The 13,231-nt window shown below is 38.5% G+C and overlaps 1 long non-coding RNA gene across 2 annotated transcripts; it reads right to left on the bottom strand.

The window, feature by feature from the left end:
- Window positions 1-6,107: 6,107 nt before the first annotated feature.
- Window positions 6,108-10,577, bottom strand: LOC128788575 (uncharacterized). Of its 2 annotated transcripts, XR_008431131.1 has the most exons (6): window positions 10,271-10,577; window positions 9,552-9,619; window positions 9,346-9,457; window positions 8,844-8,945; window positions 7,967-8,153; window positions 6,108-6,226 (listed from the first exon to the last, which is right to left on the bottom strand). It is a non-coding gene; the product is annotated as an uncharacterized LOC128788575 (long non-coding RNA). The 2 variants fall into 2 exon arrangements; XR_008431130.1 differs by lacking the exon at window positions 7,967-8,153.
- Window positions 10,578-13,231: the final 2,654 nt, after the last annotated feature.

Raw genomic sequence — 13,231 nt, forward strand, 5'->3', positions numbered from 1 at the left:
CAGCATTGCTGCAACAGCAAGGGAGAATAACACTGTTAGGGAGGGAGCAGCAGAAAGGCCATGCCTGTAAGGAGTAACAGGAAATCCTTCTGTAATTGCACTAATGGTAAGAGGAAGGCTGAGAAAGCTTTAGTCTGCTGCATTTAGGGGAGGAAAGATCTAAACAGATGATGCTGAAAAGGCTAAAGTGTTTAATGCCTTTTTGTCAGAGGACTCTCTGCAGAGGACATCTGCTATAATTTGCCTGGCACAAATCACCCAAGTGACAGAGTACTAGGGTAAAGAAAGCAACAAGCACTTAAGAAAATTTAAGATTTCCAAATCAGCTAGTGAGAATGTCTCCCAATAAATTTAATCCTGAACCTTCAGACACAATAAGCCTAGATCTGCTATGGGAGATTACCTTATTTAAATGTAGCTAACTAAAAGTTTGGCACCCATTGCAAACCATTTTTTTATTTTAGGGGTCCCTGACCCTTTCCCAGGGCTCCCCCTGTGCTGCCCACAAGCCAGGATGCTATTTCAACTCCCTGGGACTACCAGTTCCTGCTCCTGTGATGCTGCAGCCGGTCTCCAGCTCCTCACAGCCCTGCCCTGCAGGAATATTTAAGATTAAAAATATATTACCATGTGGTCTCTCTCTTTTCAGTAAATATGTGTAAATAAGGAAGAGAAATATCCAGTGACCCCTGTAACAATGCAGATTAAATCTATTCTTTTGCATACTCCTTTCCAAATTATCCATATCTGCCACCTGTTCCCTCTACATCCTGACTTCCATGCAGAATGACTTCATTTTTCTGACATGTCATTTCAATAAAGATATTTGCTCTGTACATATCTGCAATGCTTGTTCAGCTCTTAGAAACTGCAAGTATTCTGCACATGACAGGTTGCATAATGTGGCTTAGTGAAAGAAAAAATATGGTCAGTAAGTGCTTAATATAACCCTTTCATCTCTCTTCTTACCAGCAATGTGTCTCTCTGCAGTTTCCTTTTACAGGGTGATTTGTAAGTTCCTTTTGAGTAGCTTACATTTTATCTCTGGTTGGACATGAAATAACTCCACACACTGTCCTGGAGGGAACATGTTGTTCTAATATCACAGGAACAGCTGCTTGGGCAGAGGAGACTCTTAACAATGAGGCATCCTGATAAACTAAGTAGATACCTGCAAAAAAAAGTTGCTACCTCATTAGAGATATTCTATCTTGCAGCACAGCTCTGTTTGAGAACCCATTTGGCTAGTGAAATATGAAATGAAAGGACAAACACGCAGATGATCCTTTTTAATCAGTTTAATTAAAAAGGAAGGTTAGTACTTACTTTTACTTCCTTTCCTTTTAATCAAGCAAGAAGTATAATATAATTTGTGGACCACAGGCAGCCAAAATAGTAGAAAAAGCCCTACTGCACAGTTTTATCAGCTGAATCTTTTTTCTTCTGAATGTCATTTGGCATTTGTGCTCAGAACTCATGTGGACAAAAATCCTTAGAAAAATATCCACTGCCAGATCGGCTGGCTGTGTCCTAGTTGAACTCTCTTTCCACTTTTAGCTTTGTATTGACAATGAAAGATACCCAAACAAGACTATTCATTGGTGGAAAGCTTGATTACAGGGGTGCCAATTGCTGTGACAGTAAAGAGAGAACTGTAATTTTTTGGGGTTTTTTTAATGGAAAAGTACCAATCCCTCATCAAATTCTGCTCTTGCTTAGCAAAGATGACTGAAGTGGCAACTGTAGGTAGAAGAACCTCTGCAATCTCAGTTTTCTGTTAGCCCCAGGGCAGGGAAGAAGCCACTAGTACCAGTTCAGCTGCTTCCCAAATTCTCTGAGTCTGCAGCTGACTAAGAAGCACAAGCTGGAAGGATCAAGGATATTTATATTTCTTTAGCTGTTCTGAAAGGACTTCTCTTGCTTCCTTACCACGCTCCTTTCATATGATTTTTGACTGGCAGTCTCTCCCAATCCAGATTGCTGCTGCTCAAAACGTGTCTTTTCTAGATCCTCCTGCCCTCAAAAGAACTCAAAACAGTCAGCATTTTACAAACTTCTTCAAGTGTTTTTAGAAGTTATTTAATACATACATACCTTCTCATTTAGGTAAATTTGAATGCCAAATGAAAATTAATGTGACAATCTGTTTGCCTTTGAAACTGTCTCCGGCATGATGAATAGACAGCTCTAAGAGAGGGAGAGAGAATAAATGAGAAAATGTGGCTACCTTACATCTTTGTTTACTAAGAGAAAAAAGAGAAACTTGGAAATTACTAAAAGGAGAAATATGCTATCCATGAGAAAACAGAATGGAACTGGAAGAAACCCCCATGTGCAGCTGTGGTACTAGTATAGTGTTGCCCTACAAGGCCAATAGAGAGAAGTCCTTCCAGGCAAAACATGTGGGAACCAAAAGATGGAGTTGAGCAGGGGGAACACCTCTGTGCAGCAAATAGTGGGTGGCAGCCTTTTAGGGATAAGAGCGGCAAAGAGCAGGGCCAAGCCAGATGAGATCAAATTGCATTAATTTTTAAGCAATTAATTATATATTGGGGTGTTTTCTTCGTGGATCCAGAAATTGTATGTGATCCTATGAACTAAAAATTGCACATGTTTAATGAAGTCCCAGTGTGGCTTGCACAGCACCTTAAAGGAACAAAGTTTATGTACAAAAGAATACTCAGTGAGCCAAGGTTTTCCATGAGGAAAAAGGAGCTTTGCCTGCTACATTACTTAAGTACTGAATCATTTCCAGTATCATGTGCCAGGTAATCATTCCAGTGCATGTAAGTTGTACCAGTATGATCTGATATATCAAGAGGCAAGCAGGTTACATCACTTTCTTATCAGAACACAAAACCTATGTCTCTTTTTTCTTGTGTTCAGTGCATCATTTCCCGAAGTACTTTTCTTGTGTTTCCTTCCCAGATGAATTTTTCTGTTCATTGCCTACTAAATCCTCGATGCAATCTAAATGTCCCAGCATAATTCCTTTAGTTCACTACCTGCTGCCTGAGCATAAACCCAGAATTTGTTTAGCTGTTGTTCTAGTAGCCTGAAGGCTATTTCAGTCACAGAGAGAGCATTTTAGTTGCCTAACTTGGGAGCCTGATGCGATTAGAGAAGCTCTGGAGTATCTAAGCCACCCATAAGAGCTGATAACACAAAATCCGTGGGAGACCTACACTGTTTTCAAATGGCAGGTAGAGAGATGCAGGGCCTTTAGTTCATGTGAAGTGATGTTCATAAATATATTATTGTGCTGTGGAAGGTTCAGCTTGAATATAAACCAATATTCTCTCTGTTACCTTTTCCTGGTGCTATATATCTCTTCTTGCAGTCTGTTCTATGAAAAACAATTAACAAGTAATTATGTTCTATTTCATCTCAAGTTCATGTAAAGGAAACTCAAATACAGGAAGCTAGAATAATGTTCAGAATTACACTATTACAGTGATATTTAGACTTTAATTCATCTGCCAAGTTAGGCATCATTCAGTTTCTAAGCTTGGTTTTCAGTAGCCATAGAAATTGGAAAAGAGTGAAAATAGCATGACTTATTTCTTCTTTTGTTTACTGATCTTGAAACGAATTCCTGAATCTGCAGTGCTGTATTCTATTTAATCACAATTTTGTCCAATCTAATTTTATGTCAAAAACTGTATCTAACTTAAAAACATTATCAGGTACCTCATATTTTAGCATCTGGTATTAAAACTTCAGGAAAGGTTCAATGTGGTACAATTATTTTGTTTTATTACACTAAAACCCAAAAATTACTTCCCTTGGTGACAGTCCACTCTATAAGTAGTGGTTTTTCTATACTGTGTTCCTACTTTATAGTTCTGCCATTTCTCACTGCTTGCTACATACCCTGCTCGGCTCCTGCTGAGAATGATGTTTGCAGGAGGAAACAGATGGTGAAGTACTGATGCTAGAAAAATACTTAGCTTGTCTAAGCTGTTCCTATGGCCCCCAAGGCTTATGGAAGTACTAGAACATACAGAAAACCTTACATAGTCTTCAAGCATGGCATTTTTGCAAATGCTGATCATTATGAAAATACCTTATCATCACAGAATAAACTGAGTTGGAAGAGACCCACAAGGATCACGGAGTCCAACTTGTGGCCCTGCACAGGACCATCCCCAAGAGTCACACAGTGTGCCTGACAGTATTGTCCAAACTGTTCTTGAACTCAGTCAGGCTGTGACCACTGACAAAACTTCAGGGTCTTGTCACTGATGCCTTTTTTTTTTTTTTTTTTTGTTAAGCTTCCTAGATGTACGTGAAAATGTAGTCAGTATTTTTAGGAACAGGCTTCTTTCGAAATCACAACAATGTCATTACTCATTTATGGCTTTGGGATGCCAATTGCCATATCCCATTACTTCTGGATTTACAAATTTAAATAATATTTTAAAAATTAGATATTAATTATACATATTCAAGTATGTTATCTTAAATAAATTAGTTTTTTAATTAAATATGGATGTAAGTACCTAGGATTAAAAAGCTCCTTTTTAAAAATAGATTTATATTAGATTTAGAAATATATTAATATTTTATATAAATTTATAAATCTAGTTTAAAAAATAACTGTTTATATATTTGCTGATGTGAGATGCCTCCACCTTCTGAAAGCCACTGGAATACATTACAAAGTCCTGTTCTGGTCCAGAAACCTGATGTGAAACTTGAGGTTTGCCACTCACACTAGGCATAGGTGTGGCTGAGCTCACCCCCTGTGCCCAGGCTGGTTTCAAGGCCCTGCAGTGCCTGATGCCAAGGGTGCAGCCTGGCCCTGCTTGTGCGTCCAACCAGTGCAAAAGGACAAAAGCAGTGCCACAGCTCTCCTTGACATAGGATAACCTTCCTTCCCTGACACACCTCCCTGCACACACAGCATGTAACCATACAGAAAAACAACCGTGTGACAAATGGGATGAGCCACACTGAGTGTGAGCAGTCCTTGCTCAGCAGTGCCTGTGGTGCCACCCATGACACCCAGCCCTCCTGTAGATGAACCTCTGGAGCCTGCACACTTCTAGCCTGCAAGTCTGAGCCTGTTTTAACTAATTTGGGTGTGTGCAAGAGTATGACAGTATGGTCTCATGATCAGCCATACCATGATCCATCCAGACCCCACTGTCTCACTCTGTCAACCAACCAGTGGCATGCTCAGTGATTGGTCCTTGTCTCAATTTTCCTCATTAATCCATCTCCAGAAGCATATTTCCCTCTATGCTCTTGTGAGATTTGCAGTTTTCCAGCAACTTTTTCTGTACACCAAGCCTTTAAAATTTCTGCAAATTAAATTAAAAAATTATTTTCTTATTCTTCAACTGAACCCTGTTCTGAGTTGTTACCAGTTCAAGAGCTGACTACTATAATTTAACATTTAAATTTTTCTTCTTGAGAAATACAGGATTCAAAAGATGTTCCTTAAACTGAAAGGATGAACTTCCAACACTTGAGGTTTTAGAAAAAGTCTCCTGCATCCAGTAGTCTTTTGGATCTCCTCTTATTGTGACTTTCTGAAAGCTCAGTATAAATCCAGTAGCACATTTATATGAGCATTCAATTTCTGTGGTGTAAATGGCACTAAATATGTTTTGTTTTATCCATGTAGCAGAGAAGACTCTGTGTCAGATGAATTAATTTATCTAAGAAATGTGTGAACCCAGTGTCATGCATCAGCTCAAAAAATAGTGATAGGCAGTGGTGTAGTGCCTTGCCAAGTGAAGGCGTTCTGAGAGTCTGAAACAGAGTCCAACAGGGTCCAAATACAGTGCATCTCATTTATTCAGTTTTCCAGACTGATATTTCCTTTCAATTTCTCTTTGACTCTTCATCAGTTTGAGTCTCTTCTTTCTCTGAATCCATATAACATTGTTCCAGCTTGTCTTCTTCTTTTGTTTTTTTTTTTTTTTGTTTTACATAGAGATGGGAGGGTGGACACCAAATTTTATCTAAGTAACTTTAGTCACAGCATTAAAAAAAAGGAAAGCACATCTTTACTGTAAAGTGTTAGTTCACTGAAGAGTTTTCATTTTTAAACAACTGATACTTTATTTGAGTCATTCATGGAAATATCCAGCTGCATGAGCACACTCTTCACTTTGTCTTGTGAGTTTCTTGCTGCAATAATGTGATCAGTTTTATTGCTGAAGAGACTTCTTCGACACTCGTTTTCCCATTTTTTCCTCCCAAATATCCCAGAATGCTAATTAACAGGAATAGAAGTAGCAAACAAACGTGATGAAGGAAAAAGCACTCGATTTAAAGCAACAAAAACATTTGCTCCAGTTCATTTTGTTTGGGACATGCAAATAAAGAACTGCACACTTTACAGTGAGATATGTACACAGCTTGGCAGAGGTTTTATAGCTGAAATTCCACTATTCTCTGGCTACGAAGAAGAGTCCTAAACAAATATCTTAAAAGTTCTTTTTGCACCTTTTTGTATCAACGTCAGTTTCCAGGACTGCATCTGAGAAAGCTATTGTATTAACATTTTTGCCAGTATTTACTGTGATAATTAATTCTATCATATAGTCTGTTTTCCAATGCATATAGTGTTTTCCAACTCTTCTTTTTTTTAATTATTTTTATTTTCTGAGAATATAATTATTCTGGACTCCAGAAAAGGATTCCACAATTTTCCCTGTTTAAGGGGAATGACGAAATGTTGGAAGTATTTGAAGCCCAAGAAGCTTCTGAAAAGATTTACAGAAGTTAATGCTATAACTGTCCAGCCTGGAGAGTTGCCACTTGGAAGGACCCTGCTTAGACTTTGAACTTAATTTGTCAGCATCATATCTTTAAAAAGTAACCTTCAGCACTTCAGTTGTCTCCCCAAAACTGTAACGCTACTGCATGGGTAAACCAGGGCACACCTGCATGAGTCCAGGATACCCGAGGAATTTGTCACACAGATATTCCCAAAGAACAGTGAAAACCTCCTATGCTATAAGCATCTTCTGTCACTCCCTTGCTGTGTGTTACTGGCGTGAGGCAGTCAGTGAGCAAGGGTTTTGTGGTTCCTTTATGCCCAAATAATCCTGGCTACTAAAATAGCCTTTTTGAGACTGCTGGCATCTACACTAGCCATCTTTGCTATGCACCAGCCCCATCAGGGTTCCACAACCAGGAGTAAATAAAGTTGGACTAAAGCAAATTTTGCACAGCCTGGGTGCCACACTGGGCACTCCCTTCACCACTCAGATGCTCTGATCTTGCTTTTGTGCTGAAAAGTTTATGTAGAAATAGCAAGAATGTATTTTTACATAGTGAGTTTCTATTATTTTCTTTTTGCCCCAGTTGTAAGCCTAGTGGTAAGATGTTGCATCCTGGGTTTTAGCTGCAGTAAGAGACATAGCATTTGTGAAATACTGTGAATTCTTACATAGTATACACAGCCTATAGTATTTTTGGTGGAAGCTGCAGGTTGCTGGGTGAATTAAGAGGTTACTAATCTTCTTCCTGTCAAGAGACAACTGAATTTCTTCAGCTGAAAAGCACTACTGGTCAGCTGTCACTGGAGCAATACACTGCTTTCTAAGAAATCCTAAATGTAAGAAATCTAAGAAATCTAAGAAATGTATTCATCTGTTTTGTGAGGAAAAACATCTGCATATTTTGCCATCTACAAAACCTTACGCACAACAACACATAACTTGATGAATGACTTTCTAGTACACTTAGAAGGGCTTCTAAGACAACCAGCCTTTGACTTTGGCAGCGTAAGCCATCTAATCTAGACTGATGCACGGTCTAAAATAAATCATATCTGTGTGACAAGCTAAATATCTGGAGTCTTTTTCTCTGTTAGTAAAAACAAAATCTATTCTAGGTGTGAATTGCTGAGTTTTTAGCAGCAAGTAAAAGATGTAACCAGTCTTAACTGCCTCTGGGTATTGACCAAATAATTTTACATAAGGAAAGAAATTAATTCCTTACTTACTTGTAAGCTGAGATTTCTCTCATTTGAATTTTTAACACAGCATTTCTGATCTTCCCTAAAGAATACTCATGGAATAAAATCCTGATCCCAGTTAATGTAATGGCAGTCCTCCCACCGACATTTTGGGAGCAGAGACTTAACTCATAGCCTGAAAGCTGATAGTGGCTTTAACTCACTGAGCTGAAACCTGAGATCCAGAGGGTAGGGTATACATTAATTAGATAATTAGTTTATTTCTAGCCTGTATGCCAACAAGCAAGTAATAATGCATGTTTGTATCATTTCCAATGACACAGGGAACACAACTACTCCCTACAAGTAATACAAGAGGCAGCAAATATTTGTCCCACCCATTTTTTTCTGTCTTCAGAAAGATAGCCTATATTCTGAAATATTTCATTGACTTCCTGAACCTAGATCATAGTCACTGTTTTTAAGAAAAATAATTCCTTAGATTGTACCAGTAAATAGTGACCTTCATATTTAATGTGCAGAATTTTAAACCACACAAAAATAAGTAGGAGTTTTCATTTTGTTTACTACATATATACACACACACTACTTAAAAAGATTTGCCTGCATTTGTGAATACTTGCAGATTACTCCTTGAGTGCAAATTATATAATTGATCTGTTCCATTTAATAATTAAATGAAAGACAAACCAAGATATTTCTGAACAGTTTTTAAATCAACTGTAGATATACTGGGAGATATTCCACTATATTTTTGAATATTACATATGTCTTTCTGATGGTATGGTCTTTCAAAGCAGCAAGGAAACAAATAATTTCTAGAGTTTTCCCAGATTCCCAAGTGCAATAAGCAACAGAAAAAGTAGATAGCCAGACACCTACATGCACTTAGAGATTAAATTACCTGCAGTGAACTTCAAGGGGAGAGCCTATGTTGCAGGAAGGCAGAGCTTGGATGCAGCACAGCCAGGCAAGTCGTGTGCATCTGATTTGCTGGCTCAGTGTCCTGGTAAATGAGGTTGTTAAGAAAGAGAGTTCAATTTTAGAAGCAGGGACTCCTCTTGTGCTGATGTGCAGCATGCGGAAAATGAAGCAGGGCAGTCACAGGAATGTTTCCAGTGTCCATTAGTTTCTTCACCAGATGAGCTTGGCAAAAGGAGTTCACAAGCACACAAAACAGAGGCATTGCCTTGTTATAGAGAAGATCTCTGCTCTGAAGCTAAGAAAAGTGAAGTCTTCAGGGGCATTTCCATACAGAAAGCAGGGTCAAGGAAGAGCTAGGCCTATAGATCTTTCTGGTGAGACATCGGCTGATCTCACATTAACATTTTTCTCCCCAAGTGCTCTGCTCCTATAAGTAAGTCATATTTTACTTGGGAGAAGCCTTTCTTAGTCACTGCTCTTACCTCCAGGGCCTGGCTGATGAAGAACAGTCTCTGGCAGACATCAGATTCAGTCAGACCTGCTGCAGAATGGTGGCTGAGTGCCAGAGGAGCCAGGGCCAGGGGTGGGAGAATGCTGTGTCTCCACCAGGAGAGAGAAAGAAGAAAGATGGAAGGTAAAGGGTGTAGGACAGGCTGGCAAGGGATCACAGGGATGGTTTATCTCTCACAGGTATAGAAATAGCTGACTTTGTGTCCTCTGCTCCTCTCAAACCAGGATAAGCAGGCAGTGGTCATCCTGAAAGAAAAAAAGAAGAAAAAATGTCCAGATAGGTGAGTGGTACCAGAACTAACAATTCTGTAATAAATATACACTAGTCCTCATCTGATAACCATAGTAAACAGGATAGTGAGTGTTTAGATAACCCTGGTCTCTTTCTTCAACATTAAGTTATAAATTAAGTTTTCATGGAAAGGAGATTTTCAAGTAGAACAACACTGCCTTGTTTAATCTTAATATTAAAATTAGCCATAGGAATTTGAGTTATGTCAAAACTTACTCCAGCCTTGAATGAAAATGGAAAATTAAGTTTTAATGCTGTTAAAACATCACAAGTGAAATGGCAACCAAAGATGTTCAAAGATCTGTGGTCAAAGAAGATGTTTAAAAAGCAAGTCCCAGTAGGTGCTTTAATTAACGTGCATGTCTTGACCCATGGAAGTTAATAGTAAGATTGCCATTTGCTTGAGCAAAAAAGACATTCTTCAATTTGACATGCAATTTCCTGGTCTAGGGATGGACCAAGATCTATGGGCTAGAGCTATTCAATCTGGTTGCCTTAGCAGATTTGCATTCAGTAGGTCTTGTCCTGTTGCAGCACGAAATAAAGATTTCATGGGGGAAGCCGCTTTAGGAAATTTCTGAATCTCCTACACCACCTCTCCTTACCTGCCTCTAGTTACTCCTCTTGCCTCTTCACAGTTTCACAGCACATACTCCCACATCTGTTCCCTGCAAAGACCCCTTCAAATAAATCTGGCATATATTCAGCCCTGAATGCAAAGGCAGGCCATTGGTTATTGGTTCTCACTGGACAAAATATTTTATCTGAAATTACTTGCTTTCAGGAAAAAAACCAACAAAACTTCCCCTGTAGCTACAGGAAACAGTCTCTGCACTTGCTTGCCTTCCCTAGGTCTGGAAGCTGATAAGCGAATCTTTCTGCTTTCAAAATCTCCCACAACATGTCTATGTGTTTTTCTGTTCACTTCCAAATGATCTCACTGTTTTCTCTCCACTTCATAATTAACCAGCAACTTCTAATCATTGTCTTTCTCTGAGCACACAAACACAGTTAATCAGTGATTTGATGTCACAATGGAGCCTCCTGAATGGATTGCGCAGAAAACATCTTATGCTGTGTTGCTTTTTACTTTAACTTTCAAATAACTTCCTCTTTAGGAAGATCTTATGGTTCCTTGCTGTTCAGGCACAAGCACATATAATGATGTATTACTATCTTTAGACTATTATGGCTCAGCTACATGTTGCTTTAATGACACACACGTAATTGCTCTCAGTCAGGATGACCAAGCACTGCACTCCCAGAATTACTGCAAAGTCATTAGTTACTCACTTTTGAAATTGGAGAAGCAAACTACATGCTCTGGGTATCAGGGATGGTGTGAATATAGGTATAGTGAATACAGGTCTTTGGGACCAGGCAATAGAGCACTAAGTGGGATTCTGTTTGGGCAACACACACACACAGTGTATTGATTTTCTAACTGGAAAACAGTCCCAGCAGAGCTTGAGATTGTGAACTAAGCTGTAAAAAACAAATCGGTTAAATGGCATCACAGAGGGAAAATATCACCTTCATATTTAAGGTGAGTTTCTCCAGCTTGCATTACAATAATGTTTGTAATTTCAAATGAACAGCTGCAGTCATAGGAAAAAATGTGTCAGACAGAATTTATAGAATGTAAAGCAGATAAGACCTTTATGTTAGCTTTTAAGCAAAAACATGTGATTCCATCAGTATTGTTGATGTTAAAACAGTCAAGGTTATGAAGAAAATGAGTAAAATGAGTAAAATAGGCTTATGGTGTGAATCACACCACTGAGTTCACATTAAAAGGAAGCAGAGATTATATATTTATCATCGTAATCTGCACTTCATGACTCACGCAAACTCAAAAAAATAAAGTATGTGAATGATTAGGCAATGAAGATAGGTGTTAAGGAGGGAGGGACAATGGAGAATATTATTAAGATTATAAAAACAACTTGATCTATTTATTAATTTGAAGCTAATATGTTGCTCTTCCAATTATCCTAAAAATAAACAGAGGGTTTTTTTTTTTTTTCTGTGTGAAGGGCAATTCCAGCAATTTGGATGACAGTCAAATATGTTTGAATGGCAGGCTGCATAAAATGATTTAAGGCTTTATTTGGCACATACTTTTCATGTAAATCAGTATGCTTATTTTTATTATGATTCCTCACCTTCATGTGTGTAAAGCCATAAATCCCATCTTTATAGTTCAGAAACTGGATGAAGAGTGGCAGATGTAACATCTAAAGCATCAAGCCTAACTCATAGTGTAAAAATTTTTTTCTACCAGATCATTCTGGGTATTACAGTTTTTGCTGATTTGGATTTTTTTCTTAGCTTCATTTTATGTATAACTTAAAAGCCATGCAACAGTACATACTTTATTGGTACTTCCAGCTCTAAATATTTCTTGTGTTTTTTCTATTTAGAGCTGGAACAGTGGTTTTCACCATCTTACTATTTCAAATTCCCATTTTCTGCAACCTGTCTACAAGGGGCAGGACTACTAAAGATCTTTCTGGCCAAATGTAAATATCTCAAATAGGACTCTCAGTTGTTGAGCTGGTTATCTGGGTTTCCTTTCTAGTCAAAGGAGAGAAAGAAGGTCTTACAAGTAGTTTCTTCAAGTAGTTTCATCCAGAGGTAGGTATTTAAAAAGCCTGAGATAAATCATGTCTCCAAGCACCTGTTTCTTTCTTCTGTAAGGAAGAACCATGGGAAGCTGGCTCAGGGGTTCCCGACTGAAGCCAGGAAACATGAGTTCCACACAGAAAGTCTGATCTGAGACTGAGTAAGTGGGCAAAAGGAACAGAGGGAGGGCACAGTAAACACATCTCACGGTTACAGGGCATGGCTATGCAATGTGTATGAATTTGACAGGCCAAATTCAGTTTCTTCCAACATCTAAAAAATCAGGATAAAGATACTATGAGAGAGACTGTCAGGAAGAAGGGAAGTGAAAGAAACCCATATATGGAAATGCAGAGGAGGAGATATATGAAAGGTAGGCTGGGCAAAAAGGCGATGGGGAACAGAAAATGTAAGGGAAGATCTTATTTTGTTGTCATCATACAGGGGCTGATAGTCTTATGGGGTCTTGTCACCTCAGTCACTTCAACAGACCTGCAGAGACATAGCTGAAGGAATCACAAAGCTAAATATGGAGAAAGCAAGGTTGAATGGATCCGTGTAGATAAGATTAGAGTTTCTCTGAACCAAAATTACATCTCTGGCTGTTAGCATTTCTCACTTGCACATCTCTGCTTACTCAGGGAGCCTGGGAATGGTACAACTGAAGGTCCCAGGACTAGTGCTGTAAGTAATATTTTTGATTTCTTCATAACCAAGAGAAACCAGAAATCACTCCTAAATACAGAAACACAGTTTTGGGAGATTTCTGAACCAGTAACACCAAGATGCATGTATTGGAAACATTTTTATCACTAGCTTGGAGATTGTTAACCATAAGGTTTCCAAATGGCTTTTCAGGACACTTCTTTTTCTTCCACTTAGCTTTGATGATAGGCAGAACTGAATAAAAATGTTGTGACTTGGCTTTTTCAAAATAGGTT

The sequence above is a fragment of the Vidua chalybeata genome, chromosome 5, assembly GCF_026979565.1.
Source record: "Vidua chalybeata isolate OUT-0048 chromosome 5, bVidCha1 merged haplotype, whole genome shotgun sequence".
NCBI classification, from domain to species: Eukaryota; Metazoa; Chordata; class Aves; order Passeriformes; family Viduidae; genus Vidua; species Vidua chalybeata.